The sequence below is a fragment of the Heterodontus francisci genome, chromosome 8 (genome assembly GCF_036365525.1).
Source record: "Heterodontus francisci isolate sHetFra1 chromosome 8, sHetFra1.hap1, whole genome shotgun sequence".
NCBI classification, from domain to species: Eukaryota; Metazoa; Chordata; class Chondrichthyes; order Heterodontiformes; family Heterodontidae; genus Heterodontus; species Heterodontus francisci.
Genome location: NC_090378.1, coordinates 26,552,722 through 26,559,728, shown reverse-complemented (window position 1 = coordinate 26,559,728; position 7,007 = coordinate 26,552,722). Strand labels below are relative to the sequence as shown.

At 51.7% G+C, this 7,007-nt stretch overlaps 1 pseudogene; it reads left to right on the top strand.

Moving 5' to 3' along the window:
* The first annotated feature begins 5,302 nt into the window (after positions 1 to 5,302).
* Positions 5,303 to 5,411, top strand: LOC137373276 (U2 spliceosomal RNA; annotated as a pseudogene).
* The last annotated feature ends 1,596 nt before the right edge of the window (positions 5,412 to 7,007 follow it).

Genomic DNA, 7,007 nt, shown 5'->3' with positions numbered 1-7,007 from the left:
GTGAATTCAGGCCAGTACTTGGAGAAATCCAGATTTGGCTGGTTTGATCAGGCCAATATAAAAACTCAAACTCAGAATTTCAGCTAGAAAGCCATTTTTCTTTCCAACAAATAGCAGAAAAGAAGTAAAATGATAAACTAGGGCTAGAATTTCAGGCAGGTCATGTCTGGGCGGCACAGTGGCGCAGTGGTTAGCACTGCAGCCTCACAGCTCCAGTGACCTGGGTTTGATTCTGGGTACTGCCTGTGTGGAGTTTGCAAGTTCTCCCTGTGATCGTGTGGGTTTTTGCCGGGTGCTCTGGTTTCCTCCCACAGCCAAAGACTTGCAGGCTGATAAATAAATTGGCCATTATAAATTGCCCCTAGTATAGGTAGGTGGTAGGAATATGGGATTAATGTAGGATTAGTATAAATGGGTGGTTGATGGTCAGCACAGACTCAGTGGGCCGAAGAGCCTGTTTCAGTGCTGTATCTCTAAATTTAAAAAAATGTGAGAGAATAACATTTTGTTGTGTTGATTAAACCTGAGCAGATAGAGTATATCTGGAGCTCTTGGTATGTAGCCGCCTGCACTGCCATCACTCCCTGGGTCTTTAGAGCAGATATAAGTCATCACAGACTAATCAGCCAGTTAGATCACCCTGTGCAAATCATAAGGTACCTTTTAAGATACAGGAGAACAATGAATTGCCCAATTCCAATATGCACATTTAGACTATGATATACTGTTAACACTGAGAAAGCAGATAAGCATTAACAAAAATGGAGCAAAAGTCAAAGGCCTAAAAATTTGATGATGTTTTGTCCATTTTACATATGTAATAAGGATGCAAAATTGCCCGATATATTGGTGGACTTGTGTGCACACATTCTGAGCTGGAGATGGGCCCTCACCATATTGGTATAAACATCAAAGTATGCAGTCATCTCCAGAGATTAGACATTATGCATATGCAAATAGGAGGTGTAACACCAGTGTGATGTCGCTTTTATTATATTGGGCTGCCGGGGCAACTGCGTTCAGGAATACCACAATTACCAAGCAATCCTTAATGGGACTGCTACAAGTCACCATCATAAAGATAAGTGGCTGCAGGAGTGTGGAATACCACACCTCAGCACCTACAGGCAGTGGTCGCGATGGTGGTCCCACGGGCCATCGATCTGGTCGGGGGGTAATGACTGCCGTTCCTCCGGCCTGGGTATTCTGCTGCGGGGAGGTAACTTCACCATCTCCGAAGTTACGGAGGTGGTGGGCGGCCGCCTCCTCGTAGCAGACGTGATGTACAACAACAGTCCGCTCCGGTTGATCAACGTGTACGCCCCGGTACAACGCAGCGAGCGGCTGACCGTCTTCCAGCAGCTCCCACTGCTGCTGGCGACGTCCAGGCCGGTCATCCTAGGCGGTGACTTCAACTGCATCATCGATGCGGCTGGACGATCCGGCAGTGACGACAGCAAACTGGACGCTACGTCCAGATTCCTAATAGAAACAGTTAAGGATGCCAAACTGCACGACGTCTTCAGCAAACCTGCAGACGGAGCGCAGCGCAGATACACATGGTCAAGATCGGACGGGTCTGCCCGTTCCAGGATTGACTTCCTGTTTGTGTCCCGTGCTGTCACGGTCGGATCCACCGACGTCAAGCCGGTGTTTTTCTCCGACCACTGCCTCTTACTGGCCGACTGTCACTTACAGGACGACCAGCGGGTTGGCAGAGGGACGTGGAAGCTCAATGCGACACTGCTGACCCCAGAGAACGTTGAGGAACTCAAAAGGGATTACAATGGTTGGAGGACCATGAAACCCCTCTTTGAGTCTCCAGTTCACTGGTGGGAAGCGATTAAGGAGAACATCAAGAGGTTCTTCATCCACAAAGGTGTTCAGAAGGCGAGAGAGAGACAGAGGGAACTGTCCCGACTCCAGAAAATTATGCAAAATCTACTCCGGTTGCAGTCAATGGGGGTCGAGGTCAAGGAGGACCTCCAAGAGGTGAAGAGCCAGCAGGCTCTTTGCCAAGGAGGCCTCCAAGATCATCTTCCGGTCCAGAGTCCGCTCCATCGAGCAGGATGAGACGTGCTCGCGTTACTTCTTCCAAAAGGTACACAGAGAGAGCTCTGTTATCAGCAGCCTGAAGGAAGAAGATGGCTCGGTAACGTCTTCGCAGTCCGACATACTAAGGATCAGCAAATCCTTTTATGCTGGGCTGTATGACGCGAAGCCCACAGACAGCAGAGCCTCCCAGTCCTTCCTGTCATCTATCACAGAGGTCTTAGATGACAGCAGGAGGGAGGGACTGGACAAGCCGCTAACTCTGGACGAGCTGACAAAGGCCGTCGAGTCTTTCGAGGCGAGTAAAACTCCCGGGAGCGACGGCTTACCGGTCGAGTTGTACTCGGCCCTGTGGGACTGGGTCGGCCCGGACCTGCTGGAAGTATACGAGAGTATGCTCCTGGCCGGCAGCATGTCAGAATCCATGAGAAAAGGCATCATCACCCTCATTTACAAGCAGAAGGGGGAGAGGGCAGAAATCAGAAATTGGCGGCCCATCTCACTGCTTAATGTTGATTACAAAATTCTGTCCAAAGTCATAGCCAGTCGAGTCAAGTCTGCTCTGGAGTTGGTGATTCACCCCGATCAGACCTGTACTGTACCCGGCAGGAAGATCTCTGATAGTCTCGCGCTACTCAGGGATACGATCGCCTACGTACGGGACAGGAGGGTGGACACCTGCCTCATCAGCCTGGACCAGGAGAAGGCTTTTGACAGGATATCGCACACCTACATGATGGACGTGCTTTCCAAAATGGGGTTTGGGGAGGGAATCTGCAATTGGATCCAACTGCTCTACGCAAACATCAGTAGCGCAGTGTCAATCAACGGGTGGGAATCTGAAAGTTTCCCGATCAAATCTGGAGTCAGACAGGGCTGTCCTCTGTCCCCGGTCTTGTTTGTTTGCTGTATTGAACCCTTTGCTGAGTCTATTAGGAAGGATGCGAGCATAAGAGGGGTGACAATCCCAGGCAGCGGAGGCACAAAGGTCAAAACCTCCCTGTACATGGATGACGTCGCCGTTTTCTGCTCGGATCCGCTGTCCGTGCGCAGACTGATGAGCATCTGCGACCAGTTCGAACTGGCCTCGGGAGCCAAAGTTAACCACGGCAAGAGCGAGGCCATGTTCTTTGGCAACTGGGCTGACCGATCCTTTGTCCCCTTCACCGTCAGGTCAGATTACCTGAAGGTGCTGGGGATATGGTTCGGAAGGGCCGGGGCGTGCACCAAAACATGGGAGGAGCGAGTAGCCAAGGTACAACAAAAGTTGGGCATGTGGGGGCAGCGATCTCTCTCCATTGTGGGTAAGAACCTGGTCATCAGGTGCGAGGCGCTCACGTTGTTGCTCTACGTGGCACAGGTCTGGCCCATATCCCACCCCTGCGCCGTGGCAGTCACCCGAGCCATTTTCCGCTTCGTCTGGGGATCTAAAATGGACCGGGTCCGGAGGGACACGATGTTCAAATCTCTGGACAAGGGCGGGAAAAATGTACCCAACGTGGCCCTCATCCTGATGACCACCTTCGTGTGCGGCTGCATCAAGCTGTGTGTAGATCCCCAGTACGCAAACTCCAAGTGTCACTACGTGCTGAGGTTCTATCTGTCCCCGGTGTTGCGAAGGATGGGCCTGGTCACATTGCCGCGGAACGCTCCGTGCAGTTGGGCGGTGCCGTACCACCTATCCTTCGTGGAGCAGTTTCTGCGGGAAAACACCTTTGACCACCGGTCCATCAGGCAGTGGTCTGCACGGAATGTCCTCAAGGCCCTACGGGAAAAGGAAACGGTGGATCCTGTCGGATGGTTCCCCGAGCAGACCGTCAAAGTCATTTGGCGGAATGCCTCATCACCAGAACTTTCAAACAAGCACCAAGACGTAGCTTGGCTGGTGGTGAGAAGGGCCCTCCCCGTCAGATCCTTCGTGCACACCCGAAGTCTCGCCCCCTCCGCACAGTGCCCCTGCGTTGGCTGTGGTGGGGAAGAGACGGCCGCCCACCTCCTCCTGGAATGTGCCTTTGCAAAGCAGGTGTGGAAAGAGATGCAGTGGTTTTTGTCAAGGTTCATCCCAAGCAGCTCTGTAACACAGGAGTCTGTGCTCTACGGGCTGTTCCCAGGGACGCACACCGAGACAAACATCAACTGCTGCTGGAGGACTATCAATTCGGTGAAAGACGCCCTTTGGTCTGCCCGAAACTTGCTGGTCTTCCAGCGCAAAGAGTTGTCCACCACCGAATGTTGCAGACTGGCACATTCCAAGGTCCAGGACTACGTGCTGAGGGACGCACTAAAGCTTGGGGCAGCCGCAGCAAAGGCTCAATGGGGAAAGACCACAGTGTAAGGTCCCCCCACCAAGCTGGACTGAGGGGCTGGATCCATGGGAAACCCCTCGAACTGTATCGTTAATATTCTCAATTGCTGTAAATGTAAAACTGTAATTGACATGACAATTGTGAAACGGAAGGGTCGGGAAGAAACTCATGACAGTATTGAAGGAAACTGATCTCCCTTGCAATGTTTGTATTTTTTGGTGCTGTTTGGAAACTGTTTGGCAATGTAATTTTTACAGATTTTTATGAATAAAGTATATTTTGGAAATAAAAAAAAAGATAAGTGGCTGGTGGGGAAGAGACGGTTGCCCACCTCCTCCTGGAATGTGTCTTTGCAAAGCAGGTGTGGAAAGAGATGCAGTGGGTTTTGTCGAGGTTCATCCCAAGCAGCTCTGTAACACAGGAGTCTGTGCTCTCCGGGCTGTTCCCAGGGACGCACACCGAGACAAACATCAACTGCCGCTGGAGGACTATCAATTCGGTGAAAGACGCCCTTTGGTCTGCCGGAAGCTTGCTGGTCTTCCAGCGCAAAGAGTTGTCCACGACCGAATGTTGCAGACTCGCACATTCCAAGGTCCAGGACTACGTGCTGAGGGACACACTAAAGCTTGGGGCAGCCGCAGCAAAGGCTCAATGGGGAAAGACCCCAGTGTAAGGTCCCCCCACCAAGCTGAACTGAGGGGCTGGACCCATGGGAAACCCCTCGAACTGTATCGGAGAAATTTTGTGTGCTGTAAATGTAAAAATGTATATGGCATGACAATGAAATGGAAGGGTTGTGAGGCAACTCATGATTGTATAGAAGGTAACTGATCACCTTTGCACTGTCTGTATTCTTTGACTTGATGCTGTTTTAAACTGTTTGGGAATGTAATTTTTGCAGATTTTTATGAATAAAGTATATTTTGGAAATTAAAAAAAAGATAAGGGCTTCTTGGCCTTTTGGCTAAGATCAAGTGTAGTATCTGTTCTTATCAGTGCTTACTTGGTTGAGAAGAGACCATGATCATTGCCTTTTGATCCTGGGGAAGCTTTGAGTAAAATGGCTATAACCAATCTTCGAGCTTCGGGCCAGGGAGTGCGCAACACCGTTCGGGTGGTCATGAAAGACAAGGAAGGAGATGCACCGGTCGATCGCACCTTCTTCATCAAGAAAATTCTCTTCGATTGCTGCGGATTTCAAGCGACGGACGTTTTCTGCCTGCAGGATTTCCCCAGCAGTGGATACTTCGATGTGACGTTCCGGAACGTGGCGGGATGCATCAAGTTCCTGAAGGCGTTCAAGGAGAAAGGGGACCGGGCGCCACTGTCGATCGTCACAGCGGAGCCGCTCTTCACGCTTCCGTCACAACGGGACCGGGTGGTGACGATTCACCTTTACAACCCCCATGTTCCGGTGGTGGATGTACTCACCTTACTCGCCAGGTACGTCGAGGTGGCCGGCAGCAGCACTGATGTCAAGGACCCCTTTGGGATTTGGACCAGCAAGCGGCAGGTCAAGGTGACCTTGAAGGTCGATCCCAGTGGAACCATCATCCACCCTCCCTCCAGCTTCGCTATCGGGGGAAGTCGAGGCTTCTTGGTCTACGCTGGGCTGCCCAGAGTTTGCCGCACCTGTGGCAAATCTGGTCATGTGGCGGCCAACTGCAGCACGGTTGTTTGCAAGAACTGCAAAGAGGAAGGCCATCAGACCAAGGACTGTAAGCAGACTAAGTGTTGCAACTTGTGTGGTGCGGCAGGCCACCTCTACAAAACCTGCCCCAAACGTTACCTCAGTTATGCTCAGGCGGCAAGGTCCAAGAAAAGGCCGGGAGAAGGTTCGATGAAGGCGTCCGGTGTTCGAAAGGAGACAAGCAACCTTCTCCACAGTGAGGAACTTCAACCTGAGAAGGAGAAGGAAGGGGAGGCAGCTGAAACCAGCGACCCAGCACCTACCCTGTGCCCGGAAACCCCTCCTCCACAGACAGAATCAATGGAGGAGGAGGCAGCAGATGGACAAACAGGTCAGTGGCAAGTGGTCCAGAGGAAAACCACAAAGAAAAAACATCCCAAAGCGGAACAGGCCACCACCCAAACCAGTGGCAAGAGGAGGCTATCTTCTGAATCAGACTGCAACAACTCCTCTTCACTGGACGGGGGAATGCTGGAACGACAGCCCCTTCAAAAGAGGCAGCAGAACTCCAAGGAGATGGAAGATAAAGCATCCCAGCCCCCGGGCACTGGAAGCTGTGATGGGCCCGGCGTGCCCCAACCCCAAAGCGCCACACGTAACAACGTGGCCAACGTGTCTCAGCTCCGGGACACCGGGAGCAAAGACACGTCTGGCGCACCTCAGCTCCGGGAAGCCGGGAGCAGTGATTTTTTCGAGGAGGAACAGATGGAAGCAGCAGAGGATAACCCAATCTTTGCTGCCTACAAGACCCCCCCGATGTCACCCCAGCAGAAGAACCCCTGCATGAAAAACCAGGAGGGGTTTCTGAGCCCAACTATTGTGAAACAGCTTGCTCACACTATGGGTATGCAGGAACATCCCGAAGGACTGGGACTAGCAAGGACAAATGGTATGGGAAGCAACAACTAACTTTAAAAAAATGGGTGGAAAGATTGCTTCCATTAATGTGCGTAGCATTA